Source organism: Lissotriton helveticus, chromosome 9 (assembly GCF_964261635.1).
Source record: "Lissotriton helveticus chromosome 9, aLisHel1.1, whole genome shotgun sequence".
Lineage (NCBI taxonomy): Eukaryota > Metazoa > Chordata > Amphibia > Caudata > Salamandridae > Lissotriton > Lissotriton helveticus.
Genome location: NC_136070.1, coordinates 288,692,475 through 288,710,435, shown reverse-complemented (window position 1 = coordinate 288,710,435; position 17,961 = coordinate 288,692,475).

The following is a 17,961-nucleotide window of genomic DNA, read 5'->3' as shown; positions in this document are numbered from 1 at the left end:
GCCCGGTCTACGCCCTGAACTCCATTTACCCACTAAAGGAGGGCCCTTACTCTGCGCCGGTGGCGTCATGAGTCCACGCGCGCGGGGTGGCTACCAGCCTAAGGAAAGCGTGAACTACTCCTACCCGCACTCCTTTGCTTTGCAGCATCCATTACCTTGCCCCTGGAGTTTTGGGAGTGGCCCGCAGGCCCCTCCCCCTGGGCGGGAACCTCCATAGGATGATGCCCGCCCCCTCAGACCTCAAATATGTGCTCACCGATAATGACCTTACCGCCACAGGCCAGCATTGTTAACCGACGATCTGGCCTCCCCCTGCCTAGACCTACCCTAGAAAGTTCTCACTTTAACAGAACCTTCTAACCAAGCCCTGACATCATCAGACCCCAGGACCCTTCCTTCCTCCGTCAAATGGACTCCCCTCACCAGGTAGAACAAATACACCCATGTTGGATCATCCGCAACCGAGGGGGGCTTGCAATAATTCGTCCCTCTGTGTGTTTTTTTTTTTTTTTTTCAAAAACCTTTATTGTGCATTTAAGAAGACAATATACGGGCCCACAACCAACCGGCACTTGCGCAGACAATATGGCGACACAGTAATATATCATAACTCCAAGCGAGCATCAAAGACCACCGCTTAGTTCAACATGATACCGTGACGAAGGAGCAATGAAGGTAGATTTTAAACATTTTTCGTAGCAACAATAAAGGTCAGCATTGCACTTGCAGATCAATAATATAAAATATAGAAGCAAAACGCTGAGTCCGTGTAGGCGTAACGGCAATAGATTGACAAATCAGTCTGACAGTCCTAGCCCAAAAGTCAAGCTTCCCCCGGCGGTACAGCGGCCAAGGTACGTGTAACTAAAGTAACAACAGGAGCAATCGGATCATCGCATGCCGCCACCCGCCCGCATTAGTCCCACACACGGACCCAAAGAAAAGAAAAGAAAGACAAAAGAAAAAGAAACAAAGGCACCATAGAAACTAAAACCCATAAACTAAGGACCCCACTCCCACCCCCCACCCTACACGCATGCGGAGGCTACGGCCTACCCCCCCCCCAGCAGTGTGTCTGTCGCCCAGCAATCCCGAAACGTAGAATAGGAAGAGAAGAAAGAAAAAGGAGAGGGTTAGGAAAGAACCTAAATTATGAGAGCAAGAAAGGAACATCCCGATCTAAAACTCCCATAGAGCACCAAAACCCGAAGGAGGGCCAGAACCAATTATTCCCAGACTCCACAGCCCGCACGAAAACTATACCCCACCCAAAAGGATCAACAACAGGACAAATTAATACAACCTGAGGTGGGGAAAAGAAACATTCAAAACAGCGCATTCAAACATAGTAGAAAGCGTCCCAGTCCGAATCATCGCCCGTAGAACAAACAAAGTCAATGAGAAGAAAACCTTCAGCCCTGGCCCGAACGTCGAAAGCCCATCAAACATGGCCACCGCTGGGAGCCCACCGAAGGCAGAACAAAAGGACAAGATGGCCGCCCCCAACGAAGAAGACGCAGGAGAAGATGAAGTGAAAGTCTCCATTTTACAATATGTCCAGTGTCCAAGAATACCATCGTCCCCGTATGCACAGGATAAAAAACAGTCCACCACCTTAGAGAAATGCCTTTAGAGGGAAAGGCGGCCAGGAGGGTCAGCAGCCGAGAAGGCGGTGATGAAGGCAATGGGGACAAAAGCAACGGCAGAGTCACAAGTCTCGAAGTGGGGGGAGACAATGTAACAGCAGCTCCATCAACCGACTGATACAATTCGTTGTTGCTAGGAATCATCCACTGTACCGGACAGGCATGTAGAAACATATTATCCATTTCAGGAGAGATCGGAAATAATGGGGAGCCGGATCGCGTCAGGCGCCCCGGGGCAGAAATGGCGTCGTTAATCTTCCAACCCAGCTGCTGGGTGCATCGAAGCCATGTGTCCCATAAGCCGGCGAGCGCTGCCAGGATATCGCCATGAGTCAAATCCCGCTGCGGCTCCAAGCGGTCCATGGCGTAGGTTGTTGCCGTCGGGCCGTCACCACTCTCAAGACCAGGCAGGATAGCACCCCCGGGAGATAAGGGGGCATTCATCAGCCCATCCCAAAAAACCAGCGTCAGTACCTTATCGCCGATGAAACCCCAGTGAGAGGGGGAGGGCGACACAAACCCCGGGGGAAAGGTCGGGTGCAGGTAGAGACACTGCTCGTAGCACGGAGTGGTGCTTCAGGCGAGGAGGGCGACTCTAGGCAGGAAGGATGTTCAAAAATGGAGGCAGCTCAGCTCGTCAGCAGAGGGACAATGGGAGGCATTACGAGAGGGAAATCCCACCTCGTCAGTGTACAATACAGCCCAGAGGGAATCCGCCACTTCCGCGAAGGATACACATCATCTCCTACTGCAGCCGGCAGCAGCACCGCAAACAACAGGGCATCCCCATATCGTCTCTCCGACGTCGGTGAGACAGCGTCCAGCGGCGGCGGCAGACAGAGGGTCCAGGGACAACCGTGGAAGAAATGCGGCGTGTCCAGATCTCCGCAATAACAGCAGGCAGGGACTTCGGAGGAACGCGAGCGTTGTCAGCGCGTTTCAATCTCCGTTTTACCGCATCACAGGCATAGGAAAAGAGGCAGGATATCGATGCAGGAGTGAAAGGCTCGCGGAGCCGGGCGCTTACACGACCGTTCCGACGGCCATCTTGGCTCCTCCTCGTCCCTCTGTGTGTTGATCCTCTTTATCGAGTGATTCAACGCCCTGACCGAGTTCCTGCCACCACGGGATAAGTTGAGACCCTACTACTGTGCCACCCGGGCCAGTCCTGAAGACCCACCCACAGTGGAGATGAACTCATTAAAGAGTATTCGCCTCCCCAGTTTGGCCAATTCGGTCCCCCCCAGGTGAAGTATCACCACTGACAGGGGGTCGGGCTGCTGAGCTAAAAGTCCCTGAAAGAAGTTCCTGAACTGACCATGGCACAGACCCTCAAACCGACTCTTCCCTGTCCTGCGTCCAGCCTGTTGCTTGTGCTGGCACATTGTAGCTCCTCTACTTCTAATGCTGAGTTCCTCCCCTGCGTGACAGGTTTGAGAAACTGCCAGAAACAGGAAAAGACCAGAAAAACCTGGGTGACAATTCCCACTTCCACCTCAAGGAATGGGTAGCACTTACACCTGCCGGCCATACTTGGGCACTTGGTGTCCTCTTTCTCGACGTATGCTTCCCTTTTGACGTCCACCCGCTGCCGATGTTGCGGTGTGGAGCACTCCTCAGATATCCGCCATGGACCCAGCCGTGACTGACGTAAGCCCCCCCTTGGGCTGTCCACCTGTTGCAGCTGTTGTGATGTGGAGCACTCCAGATATCCACCATGGACCCGGTCATACATAAATTGGAAAGATAGATACACACCATTAGTGTTTCCGGCGATAACTGCTGTACATACGTTAGACTTACATTACCATCAGTTGCTAAGTTTTAGATAATTTTAGTGCTATATCACTACATATTAACACATGGACAGTAAATCTTAAGCATAGCCTCCGTTTGTCTGTTTGCTAGTGCAGCATCTGTGTCGTTAAGCATAGGATCAGCGCCGCCCCAACCCTGGTAGGCTGTAAAATTGGCTTCCTATTTCCCCAATCATTGTTACACAAGAAAGTTGTGCTGCAGGCGAGGACATTGCCTCTTAATCCTGGTTTTCTACCCACGTCTTTATGCATAGGATCTATGTGTAAAAAACAAGACAGTCTACTTAACAGTGCAGCATCACAGTCTTTAGCAAAAAGAATTAGTACAGCCCTAACTCCGCCAGGCCATACGCTGGCCCAAGGACCTTTTCCGCTCGCCACTTTGGCTTCTGGGAAATACCATCCCAGCCAACCGGACATGATCACATGCATCCCCAGAACTATGTGATGCCGCAACTAGGCTCTTGGGCACCTTTTAGGTGTGACAACAGGGTGTGTATCATTATCAGGACCCCAAGTAGTCTTTCTAAAGGCTCTCAGCCCTGTCTCTATGCCGTTCGTGGTTCCCCCCCCATATTATTAATATATGGCTTTGGTACACCCCAAGAGCTCAACGTATATGGTGCTAAATTACTGTGTGCTATATAAATTTCCACACTGTAATTATTCGCCTCAAATCTCATCATGGGCTCAACGTATATTGTGCCATTTTACTTGTGTGTTAACTAAGTTTACTGATTGAACTAAAGGGGGGTGTTCAGTACAGATACATATATTTGTTGTTACACACCTGTTCTTTTTTCAGTGAACAGCACCTCCTATGGTGATTACCCCCACAATGAAATAAGTCCATTGTTTGGCTTTCTGCTTTGGCTTGCGAAGGAAAGTGGGACCTGGGAAACTGGCTTTCTCAGTGTCGTCAAGCCCTACCCTTAGATGTCGTTAATCCCCAGGTTGACCCCAAGAGAAGGTGGTATCCCTATTCGTGAATGGTTCCATGATTGTTCTCACTACCACCTAGCAGACACTAATGATAGTCATTCTATAGTGTCAAAATTTGCCTTATGTCAAAGGCTGTTCCTTGCGTAAGAGAAATACGCAGCAACCATGGCTTGGATAAAGTATTGCAAGTGCTTAGAGGACCTCAATAAAGCAGCCCAGGAATGTCAACATCTATCCTATTCTCCAGGTGAAATTTAATGTCACCCATGTAGCGTGAGCTCTGATTTAGACAATGAGTGTTCCAAAACTGAACTCATCAACTGAATGACCTGAGGTCTTGAGTGCCGACAGAGCAACTTTTGGGTGGGGACCCGTCCCATCAGGGAGCTGCGTGTGCCTTGTGAATTCTACAAAAAGTACAACCCGAGCATTTTAAAAAAGCCCAAGCTCCATATTGATCAGTCCCCCCCCAGCACGTGGATGCGATCCCGTTGATGGGCATCGGTGACTTTGTGTACATCGGTTCACATTGAATACAGTGAATACTGCCGGTGCTAATTTAAGATAGAGTAAGTGCCACAGTTTTGGGCTGACTGGACTCTTAAATGCTTGAAAAACTGGGGAAGTGTTACTTGACCACATTTGTGTTAAACTGGTTACTGGTGAAAGAAACTTTTAAGGTACAAGTGTAATCTCGGCTAGAGAGGCAGCAGCATGCCCCCCAATAACCTTAATGTAACAATATAACACAATAATATATCACAGCCCAGCTGGCTTGTTGTGACAGCACAGCCCCACTATTACAGAGTGTCTACTCCGGTTTTATGTGCCCTTAGCCAACAACATGATGACATTGCAAATTGCGTGAAATATTGTCCTTTGGGATACAAAATCGCATGAAGATGAAAAATGTTAGCGTCAGCCTTAAAACATTCAACCAAGCTATATTTTCACCGTAATCATTCACCTGCATGCTCAAGAAAAGTATTGAACATGTTACCTTAATACGTCATATTACGATATTCATAGATATTGATTTAGTATGTCTCCGAAGCTCAACATTGGTGTGACATTTCAGATCATTCAGAAACATTTTATTTAAAAATGTAGTAAACCGTAATTTACTCGAAGTTGCAAAAGTTAAAAGTTCAACTAAATTTAATTTGAAGTATTCCGCAGTAAACAAATATTACCAGCTAGAAACTTGAATGATAATTAGCGTCCAAAAGTGTTGAATTGACTATTTTAGTCCATCTTCTGTATGGCAGATACTTAGTAAGTTTTGCGAATTAACTTCGATATTGCTTTTATGTGCATCGTGTTCTATTGGTAAACATCTGATAGTTATAAATTGTATATTCTACAGAAATGTCATTGTGAGTAATTCTTTTCTAGTGTATTAACGTTGGTCTGAAGTGAAACCAATTCTTCCCTCCATTTTGTTTTATACGAGAAATCAAGGAATTCATCTACAAAATGGAGGTGCATCACTCTGCCTCTCTGCCGCATGCTTCATGATCTGCCCATTTCTCAACCCTATGAATTACGACAGCAGTGGCTTCACGTTGAGCATATATAAGTGCGCCGTGATGGATGTTGCATCACTGTTGAATAACTAGCTCTTGTCTGATGTAAACTAATTAAATTGAGATATATATTTTGCACACTGACTGGAGAATTCGAAGAAACATCCCCACTTTCTGACTGCTCCATGAAAACACACCCAGGTAAAAGCAGGGCCCCATTTTCTTTTTTCTTTGTGCAGACACCCTTCTGAAAGGTCTATACATTCTCCCAATATATGAATACTGAACCTATAAATTGTCAACATTTGCAATAATTCTGCTTTTTTGTGTATGTTGAATATCTCCTTAGACAATGCATACTGTGTCTTCCAAGATATTCTGTACTAAAAATCTATGCAGTACCTCATCTATTCAGCACAGCTACCGGATGCTGAAGGAGAAAGTGTCAGCAGTTAGCGTAGCTCAGGTCTTCTGAGAGGCAAGCATAAGATTTTCTTTTATTTATTATTATTATGCTGTGCTGCAACAGTTTTGCAACTGCATATTTATCAGTCTATGAATCATTCATTAAGGTGGGGATAAAGACTGCAACAACCTATGCTAATAAAAGGAATACCTAAAATATATGCCACCATTCATTTTCCATTGAAAGCTCACCATTGAAAATGTTGCCTCCTGCTTACTGTTCAGTTTGGGTATTTACATTTTTAAGTTTTTGAAAACCCTTTATTTGACATGCTGTCGCTTTACTTGGTGGAAAATGCAATGCCTTTTTATTTTAAACAGACACGCATTTTTTGGCGTCGTTATCGAGACTCGAACCCAGATCCCCAGGTCCGAGGTCGAGCGCCCTAACCGTTAGGCCAACTCCTCTCCCGGGGCCATGCAGTTAAATATAGCGAGAGGAGTCAAGGGGCTGCTGGAGGGGGAAACCCGAGCTCGAAGCTGTGACCTCCGAGATTACACTCTAAGACAGCTATCACTGGGCGGGATGCAGCCGCCAGTCTATTTCAGCATAATACATCTTAAGAAATAGCTTACTGTGTTAGAAGCGCTTAGCAGCGATTTTAGGAAACCCTGCCACTGCTCCCTGGGCCGTCCCACGATGGCAGTGAATACTCATTTGTCGTATGACCCGCACATTTCAGGGTGTTTTCATTATACCGTGGGGGAATTCTAACTGCTCAGCGTACTCAAGAACTCCAGCATTTCTAACTAATGCTTATATGTAATTAAGGCTCCCTGTTTTCGTCTTTTCTGCGCCTGTGCCAATCTGTTAATTGTGCGTTTGGTGAAACTGTAAAGTCTGCAGTTAATTTTGTAAGAGGCGCTATGAATGCTGTGGCGCTTTTTAAAAAGGCATTTCTTTCACTGCCTTTCATTGAAACATTGAAATATTATGCGTATCGAGTGTTTTGGCCAGCAACACTTAACCAGAATTGGCCGTGTTTGTAACAATATCACGTAAAGGATCATTAAAAGAGCGCCAAACATATACACTTGTCATAAAGATATTACGGTGAGTGTGTGCGAAATCCGTGACACCAGCACTTACCGCAGGTCAAACACCCTTACTGACTTCAGACAGATCTTTCAAGATCACGATTGCTTGTTAACCACCTTGGATTGTTTGACAAACATTTACACATATAGCGCGCACTAGACTCGGAGAGAACAGACACACATTTAACGTCGTCACCGAGCTCCTTAACATTCACAACCCAGAGCCGTCCTGCTACGCAAGGGAAAACCCCGCAATTTAACATCGCATGCCGAGTCCCCCAACACCGCTGCTTGCCCATACTTAACTTGCGCCAAGGTACACTCCGCCACGACCCATCCTCAATCCGGATCCTTCCTTGGGCAGAAAAACTGGCCCCCCCGGTCCTTCTGTTCCTCGTGGAGCGTCCCATTCCTCGTGGAGCGTCCCATTGTCCCATTGTCCCGTCCCACGCGGAGCACCGCAGTCCTTCGCCAAACTGCTCCTGTTGACGGACTATTCTCTTCCCAGGGCTGGTCCCACACCGGAAAAGGTGACCTGGAAGAAAAACGAAAGAAATTACCAAAACAAAGAAGCCCCGAGCGCGGGGCACCGCGTTCAGCGAGGGAGCGTCCAGGGACAAGGGGGTCTCCTGGGCGCTCCCCACCTCTTATTCCCGAGGGGCCGGGCGGCCCCTCCTATCGCCCGCCCCCCCTGACCCGGACCCACTACCTTGGATCCGGGTCAGGAAGGCCGCCGGCCAATCGGCGGTGGGCCGCGCCCCCAGGGCACGCCCCCACCGCCGAATGACAACAAAGGGGAAAGGGGGGCGACGGTCGCCGCGCCGCCATGCGTGCGGGGGGGCCGAGGGCCCCCCCTTTTCATTCGAAACATTACTGAAATACATCATGAGATAGAGGATTTGACAAAGGTAACAGTGTGGGAAAAAGTAGGTCAAGGAATGGGTAAAGTTGGAGGTTGGTTTGCCAACCTAGGAAAGAATATCATTTGGTACATACTGAAACCTATTATCATAATAGTGATTTGTATAATCACTTTGTGGGGATTGGTGCGGCTGTATCAATGGTATAGATCAAACAAGTTGCAAAGGACCATGAGAAGGCAAGAGAGGAGATTGACTGCGATGCAGGATAATCAGTACCGGAGTCTAAAGGCTCTAGAGATGATGAAACGAGGGGGTACTGAAACGACTTCAGTCTGACTCAGTCCATACCTCAGGGATGGTGTTTTGAGGGTGATGACTACTGAAAGTCATCAAAGGGGGGATTGAGAGAGCGCAAATTAAGAAAAACTGTAGAAGTGCACCATATTTAAAAGCATGTTGTATTAGTTTAGTAAACAGTATATAAGAGTGTCGAAATTATAGAGTGAAGGTAAATAATAGTGTTTAATTAGAATAGAATGTATATATCTGTGTGAGAACTAGTGTAGAATTGTGTAGAAATACTAAAATGATGTTGGAATCCTACGTTATGTGGCTGTGGAAGGGGAAAATGTAATTCTGCTAAACGTAGAAATGTGTAGGCCACATGGCAGTTCACATGAAGTACGGGATGCTGTTACACTTTCTTGTGAGGTAGTGGATTTCAATGTTATTGTAATTCAAAGTAGTATTGATCATGGAACTGAAATATATTTTATAGAAGTGTTTTTCATATAATCATTGTGTGTAATAAGTTAGAATATTGTTTAAACTAAGGAAATTTAATGTTTTACAGAGTGCATAGGCCCGCCTAATGAAGTCCTGTTAGGCCTGAATAGAGAAAGTCATTTCGTTTGATCTGCATGTGCTCGTTAGAGAAAAGTCGTGTTAGGCACAGGACGCTGATTCTGTTACATGGTTTACGACTTAGAGATATGGTGGAGGCCGGAATTTGGCGCCCACAGAGAAAGTGTCTTTTGCAGGTGCGAGGGGGTTTTATCAGGAAAGTGATGAATAGACTTTTGTTCAAGAGAGCCTGGTACAGGCCTTGAGGAGTCTTCAGGAATTTCCTGGGGGTACCGTCTTGCCGGAGAGGAGCCTGGGAAGCAAGGTCAACGCTAACGATGGGCCTAGAAGGAGTACCAGCATGGAAGTTGCCGCCAGAACCAACACCACGTGAGGGGCGTCTTTGGGGGCGTTTCTAATGTAAATGTGATTTTGTATTAGGGACAGCACCCCTGGGTGGAGGCAAGGCAGATGATCTGAGGAACCTAAGAGAGCGGATGGGTAGGCAGATAGGGAACTGCGAGACTTCAACTTTGAAACAAAGACTAAGGGAAGTGTGTGATCTTCTTTGGAAGTCACCACTGCTGACACCTTTTTAGGTTAAGATCTTGCTAAATAGGGATGTCACTTAGTCTAGTGTAGGGATAGTCTAATCTGATTTCTTTCCTTTCTGTAAATGACTTACAAGCTACAGCTTGTGTTCATCCTCGTAACTTTGATAATTCTAGAATTTGTTTTGGTGATATTCTTCTGCCGACTAAGAGCATTTAGAAAATTCATGTTTGTATTGATACCCGTATATCTTTTGAATCTTATTTTGAGATGTTTGTATCTCCAGTTAAGTTTGGCTTTGTAATAAACTTTTAAAACGTTTAAGTTTCAGTGGTTCTTAAGAGTGGAGTAAATCTTTAACTGATTAACCTAGTAGTGGATTGCCTTTTACTCAATGACAGGTACCAACGGTTCAGACGACCTGAGTTGGGATCCAGATCTATAACTATAGACCAAGAATCCCGCATTAACACAGACATAAGAATAAAAGTTATGGAGGCGATGGTGCCACTCATGCAGGTAACGGAACATGCACAATGTGAGGAGTAGCAAATAGTGTCTTACATGAGAAAAGTGACGGGTGCAGGTCACAATTGGGTGCCAAACTCAGGGTGATGGATATCTCTGCAGCAAGTGGTGGATCCTCAAACCGCAGGAACACACGGGGAGGACACTTCCATAGTCTAGGGCAATAGAATCTCCAATTAAAGGTCTCCTCTGTTAATGAGAGGACTCGTGTTAAATTTGGATGTGTGAAGGCAATGTGGCCAAACTAAGTATCGTACCTCCAAACAGGATTGACCTGGGTAGCGTTTGGAGCATTGTTGGCCCCCGTCCCATTGCAGAGAATCCGGATTGGTAGATGGGGGGGGGGGGGGGTCAGGGCTCCTAATGAATGTTTTCTGTTTCTGATGCAGGAGCCTCGCTGGAGAACCGCCCTACCCTCATGGGGGGGCCACCGGAACTATCAACAGGTATAAGGGGCATAGAATAGAATTTTATATTCATTTAACCTAGTTTCAAGACGTACACTTCTGCATCAGGTGCTGGAGGTACACAAGTATGTGCCCCACCCAACTCATTACAAGAACGTTTGTGGGCAAACTAGTTCCCGTAACTGGCAAAACAAGTTGGCCTCGGTGGCGTGGGGGGCATTGATTGCCCTGTCTCATTGCACAGATTCCATATTGCTGTACGGAGGGGGCGGGGCTTCTAATGGATGTTTTTTGTCTCAAATGCAGGAACCGCGCTGGAGAACCGCCCTACTCACATGGGAGCCCACCAGAACGAGTTAGCAAACTGGTTCTCGTAACCGACAAACAGGCTTGGCCTTGGTAGCGTGGGGGGCATTGATGACCCCTGCCCATTGCGGAGAATCCATCCGGTATAAGGGGGGGGCATGGCCTCTAATGGTTGTTTTATGTCTCAAATGCATGAACCGTGCTGGAAAACCGCCCTACTCACATGGGGGGCCACCGGAGCTATCAACAGGAGAAGGGTCATAGCACACTGGGGGAAGTGTGCTGTGGTGGGGGATTCCCGGGTTCTCCCCAGGTGTCATTACTGTCCCTGTTGTAAGGGCGCACAGGTTACACCCCATGGAAGTATTGCATATCATGCATCCCTTGTGCAAATAATGGAATGCGTTATTTTGTACAGCAACTAGTACGCAAGTTAGGGGCTCTGAATCTGGCGATCGAGTTAGCAATAGGATTATCGGTCAATGCTGGTTTGTACTTTGTACAAGCTAAGCTCTGCTTAGGTCATTCTGCGACTAACATTGACTAAGCCAACGCCGCCGACATTGTCAATGGGTTCTTGCTGCACCACATATTCGGGGGTAATGACAAACAGCAATATGCCAGTCAGGCGGCCGATTCATGGGCTGGCTGTCGTGGCATATGCAACTGGTGTTGCCTGGGCGAACATTGAACATGACAGCCTCTCTGGCAATGCACAGCCGCTTTCAGGATGTTTGGGGGAACTGGCGCGTTCCTACGCTGCATTTGGAAGATCTGAGGGTATGGATGCATTCTCGTGCACCGCAGCACAGGCAGTATGACTATCAGTTGCCCTTGGAAAAAACTTGGTTTGGGCCCCCCCCCCCTGGTTGGAGCAGCTTTCGTTTGAGACAGGCCAGCTCCCCCATGCCCACTTTGGTTAGTTATTGACAGTGTAGGGGCATATACTCCCAATGTCTAAATGTGTTGGCAGCTAATATTCGGGGATGGTGATGTGTTTGCTGTGCGGTAACACAGCAGCAGCTCACAAATAGTAATGAAATTAGTAAGTGAGCCTACCAACCAGCATACAGGAGGTTTTAACTTGACCCAAAGAAGCCCTCCAGTGAGGTATGTGGGGGAACACTGGCCGCTAGGTGAAGTGTTGCAGGGAGGCACAATTCAAGATAGTGTTATCTGATAATGGCAGCCCCAAAGCATGGTCTTCTTAGAGCTTCTGGCTGGTCAAATGGGAGTAATCTCTGTAAGGAGTCTCCCGCATCCTCACTGTGTTATTGACAACAATAAAGTGTCATTCTGAGCCTTAATGCCACTCATAATGCACCGAAAAATGGAAATGGCACACAGGGCAGTTGAGACCTGGGCGGACATGGATGGCGGCGTCGAGCTCTCGGTTGGCTAGGCAAGGAAGCTATCGACTCTTAGAGGGTAGCTCAACGGCTAGGGCGGCCGAATCCGAAGCTGGGGATCCAGGTTCGTGTTCAGTGAAGCCTCAAAAAGTAAAATGTATGCCTCCATAATGCGCCTAGTGCAATGTAAAGCACTCGGAGCTCCTGGGGGGGCTTGCGGATTTGGTAGCTTATTTAATTTATGCAATTAAGAAGCATTCGGTAAGCAAACAGTTGGCCTGGTTGATAATGTGTGCTCCATGTTTGGACGGGGGCAGGTAATAACAGCAGTCTTAAGGCGAACTGCAGGGTCACATGCAGTGGAGGGCCCTGGGCTAGGTGCACTAGTAAGCGTAGGGCCCAAGTCAGATTTATTTAGTTGTTATTCAGGTTCTAGGGTGGGGGATCTCAGGTGGAATCAACATGCCCGAAGGTGCACAGTGAGAAAGTATTAGTGTTCCAAGTTGCCCACCTGGATTTTACATCTGAACAAGGGGCGTGGCAAATGGCCGCCTGGGATCCAACGAATGCCCAATAGGGTGAGTGGTCACGGGACTGGCAGAATAGCTATTCTGCACGGTACTGTAAGGGAGATTGTCTAAGTAGATCTCTAATGAGCCTTCAACCTATGATGGGGACAATTAGTGACATGCATAGAGACGTAAGCCTTGTAGCCAGGGACAGGTCGCCTAGGTAGATAGTTTGGTCGGCGTGCACAGGCAAGTGAATTCAACATGAGCCTAGCTAAGTTTGCTGCCAGGCAGGGGCTTACACAACTAAGGTGAGTGCATCAAGGTTGCAGGCATGCACCAAGAAATGGATGCTCAAGCCCATCGCTCGTAAGATAACCCATCTCAGATAATAACACTTGCGCTAGAGCCAGAATGGCAGGATAGTCCCCAAGGTGGGAGATGGACATTGTTGCGCCTCGCAGGTCACGGCAGCCGCTCACATTAACTGGAGCTGTAAGGGGGATAAAGGTTGCCGCTGCACGCGCCAGAAACATAGACGGGGGTGCCGGGTTCAAAAAACCCTATCACGAAGCAGTGGGGGAGAACAGGCGGTGAAGTGTCTTTGAGGGACGGGCTAGGGCTTATAGGGCCGAAGCGGGTGAAACAGCCTCGGCAGGGACACTGATGGGTCCCCAGCGAATCCACCATGAAAAGGCTATAGTGACTCACCATCCGGTAATGCGATACCACCACTGGTATAAGTATGTAGGGTCACAGGTGGAGAGCAGGTTGGCACTTCACGAAATGTGCAATGTCCTAGGGGGACACCTTGCACTATTCCTTCTCACCTGCGTGGACTCCATTGTTAGGGCGCCAGGGAATTTGAACATAACTATGAAGTTGTCTGGTCAATGTGGAGAAGGCGGGATGGATATGTCCTCCTGGATGTGCAGGATTCCCTTGAAGCTGGGATGTAAGTAGGGAACACAGAGGTGAGGGGCTCTGTCATCGACGGTAGCCTCCTCCAGAGCAGTGGCGGAGTTACAGGGCAATCTGGAGGCAGACGGGTACAGTAAGGGTACCTCTGCAGCAGACTGGTACAGTAAGGGTACCTCTGCCTGGCACAGTAAGGGTGCCTGAGCCAAGGACCTGGAGCCGCAGGAGGTTCCGGGAAACCGCGACGGCGCACCGTTAGTCCTTTGGGCGGTCGGGGGCCTGAACCGACCGGGGGTGTGCCATACCGCTCTGCCCTGAAAGGGGGGGCGGGAGTATAAGATAAGGATCTACAAGGTACTGCACTGTCCGAGCGTCGACTCACCGTGCTGGCTGGCTCATTAGGCAGGCCGGACGGCGAGGGGCTGCCTGCCTTGGATCGCCCGTAAGATAAGCCATCAAATGTCATACGCTTGTTGTATGAAAATAAACCTGCAGCAGTTCTCACCCAGAAACAATGTGTCCAGTGTAATCATTATATGGGCAAAATGTGTATGATGTAGGGTGGGAGCGGATGACGGTGTGGGCACTATGCCGCTGCCCGCATCCCACGCAGGGGGACATTGGCAGGGCAGCCACCTTAGTGGCCACTAGTTGCAGCCCCCATCCCCCTGTCCAGGGCTTCGTGGGAGGCGCGGCGAGCCTCGTCTGCCCGTCACCGGGGTCTTCCATGACGCACGCCAGGGGAGGGCTTACCAGTGGGCCAGTGGGGGGGCGGGCCAGGTACTTAAGCTCCGGCCGCCCCTAGCTCTGCCTCTTTCCTGCTTCGGTTTCCTGTCCGCCCGCCTGAGCGCTGCACCCACCCTATCCTCGTACCCAGCGGCTGGACAGGCGGCGCGGACATGTTGAATAATTTTAATGGTTTTTTTTTCTTGTGTTGCAGGCGGAGTTACAGGGCGATCTGGAGGCAGACGGGTACAGTAAGGGTACCTCTACGGCAGACTGGTACAGTAAGGGTACTTCTGCCTGGCACAGTAAGGGTGCCTGAGCCAAGGACCTGGAGCCGCAGGAGGTTCCGGGAAACCGCGACGGTGCCCCGTTAGTCCTTCGGACGGTCGGGGGGCCTGAACCGACCGGGGGTGTGCCATACCGCTCCGCCCTGAAAGGGGGGGCGGGAGTATAAGATAAGGATCTACAAGGTACTGCACTGTCCGAGCGTCAACTCACCGTGCTGGCTGGCTCATTAGGCAGGCGGGACAGCGAGGGGCTGCCTGCCTTGGATCGCCCGTAAGATAACCCATCAAATGTCATACGCTTGTTGTATGAAAATAAACCTGCAGCAGTTCTCACCCAGAAACAATGTGTCCAGTGTAATCATTATATGGGCAAAATGTGTATGATGTAGGGTGGGAGGGGATGACGGTGTGGGCACTAAGCACAGCGGTTGTTGTGAAATGCAATGAAATGAATACCCTGAAAAACAAAGAAGCCTCCCACCCCCAACGCCTCACAGCAGTTGCTAGCAAGGATGCCAGGGGACCTGGCGCGAAGGATAAAAATGGCACAGCGAGCCGCTGTTGGATTTATAAAGTACAGCAATTATCGGGGTTCAGTAGGCAGTTCAGGGATTTAGCCCCGGTGCCACTACACGTGCTGCACCACTGGTAGTTACCCTCGACCCCACCCTCCCCCGCTCAGCACAGAGCCCAAGGCAGTGAGTGAAGCGATTTACTGCCAAATTCCAGATTAATAACGTTTTTGCAGGTGGAGGGAGTGTGCAGTCGGCTGCTTAATTTACAAAAACATCAAAACTTTAAGGTTCTAGTAGTAAACATGACTCACGCTGTTGTGGGGGGGGGGGGGCGGCAAGGGTCCGGCCAGAGTGGTATCTGCTACCTCGGACGAACCCTAAATGGCCCGTGTGTGCTGAGCATTTGTACAAGTTAAAACAATCCCTCCTTCCCTCCTGTGCCATTGCCGAGGACAGCCCTGCGGCCAATTAAAACAAAAGCTGGGCCGAGGGGTCCCCAGTGCCGCCATTACTTTCACACTGCAAAGCAGAGCACGAGCTGGCGCTGCAGTCCTTGCCCCGGAGGCTTTTGTTAGAAAGCCACTTTAATTGTCATGTGATGTAAAATTCCCGAGCAAGTGTTAGTGTTTATTTTTGCCCCCCGGTCTCCTCTACCCACCCTGCATTAGCATGCGGGAAGAAGGGATGTGCAGGGGGCTTTAGGAAGAGAATGTATTCTGTCCCGCAGTCCTCAAAACCTCTCCTACTTTTAAATGCCATTTCAACAAAAGAGGAATATGTTTGCTAAATACGTACAGATAATTTTTTTGCAGATATCAATGGGTTCATCGTAGCTCCATAAGAATGCCTTTCAGCCGGCGAAGGGACAGGCAAATCGCAATCCATAAATATAAAAAAGGTAAACAAAAAAAACCCCATAAATTAAAATGCTGGGTGGGGGAACCACCAAGCCAAGGTCATGTACCAAGGACACCATATCAAGAAGTAAGTGTAAGGAAGCACGAGGGACAGCAGTAATGGCTAAATGGATAACAATTACCTTTTTGTTTTACGAGAGGCTAATGGATTATGAAACGGAAATACCATAAATCAGAGCCCGAATTGGAGCAAACAAGAAAAGTGAGGGAGGCCTGTTGATGGGAAGGGGTTCAGAGGGGGCGGAGTATCTTTCTAAATACATTTCGCAAAGTAGGCATACCATATGCTAGGCACGTTCAAGATACACCAGACACTTTTACTTACTCAAGCATGATCAACAAATGTTGGGATGGGAAAAAATGCCAAGAGTAGCTAGGAGATACCAGGAACGGCCATTAGAAGCCAATGTGGGCTACCAGTTTTAAGGGGTGTCATCTGTTGCCAGTACGGGCCATCATATATCATGGATGACTGCTGCCCTGTGTCAGGGATCGCCATGTGCGAGGCTTGGCCACCAAACAATATTGGTTGACTCAGTAATATATTCTCAAGGTTTGTCTTCCTCTCACACACGCTGTAAACATGAATGTACTTACATACACACAAAGAAACAAAGAAAGCTATACAAACACAGATATACATTCATATTAAACAGAAACAAGCATTGACAATGCCAACAGGTCCGGTTTTAATGTGTTAAAACATGGAAATATAGGGTTGCAAACATACAGTTTGCATGCAGTTGCACTCCAGAACCACAGCAAGATAATCTCCTTCATCATATGGAAAATGTAGCACATTTTGAGAAGTGTTCTACAGAATGCAAAGAAAACACTGTATGCCACCAAAAGACCGAAGAGAACACCTCGCATCCCCAGAATCCTTTAGAAAGTGACTGTTCAGTATGCAAAGCACTTAAACACCTATTTCTCCAATGACTAAATACAATTAAAGTTACCAGATAACATTCACCCAAGCAGTAACGAAAACCTCCTCACCAGCATTAGTTATAATATACCAATGGCAGGCCTAACTCCAAGTTCACTCTGGCGCTCACACTGTGCCCAGGTAAAGAACACTGACAGCCAGAGCACACCCCACTGTGTATAATAACAAATCCATATTGGGAAGGGAGAGGTATGGTGCAGCGGCCAGAGCGGCTGATTCCTGAGTGCAGGGCTCGCGTTCGATCCCTGGCGCCAGCGGCAGCTCAGCATCATGTGACTCTGGGCACTGGCTCACTTAAACTCCCCGACGTCCCCCAGCACCTGGATACCCTTGGGGGTGATAAGTTCACGCTTTACATATGTGTAGTTATTATTATAAGGTGCAATGTACAATACTGATCAATATGAGTTTTAAGAAAGTGCGAAATAAATACTATATCAGATTTTTTCTCTATAGGAGAAACCAGTTGTAGCAACATTTCAGCAAACAATGGGACTAGCTATGATGACTTGTATCTCATTTGCACTAAAGCACTGGGCAGAAATGCGGAACGTGAGTCTATCTATCAAGGGGCATATTTATCAAAGTTTTGTGTCGCCCTTGCACCACGCAAGGTAACGTAAGGGCGCCGCAAAACCTGATGAGATTTACCAAGCCACAAAAGGCCCCCCTGCCTGGCCCTGCAGTGCTTGGTAAATCTGGAGAAACGTAAGGCAGCACAAGTCACTGCTTTGTGTTACTCAATGAGGCGCACTATGAGTGGTGCTTGGACGTTCCCACGCATCAACCCATGGATTTTGGCGCACTCCCACATTTACCATGAATGATAGACCTGGGAAGGCTTCAAAATGCTATGTC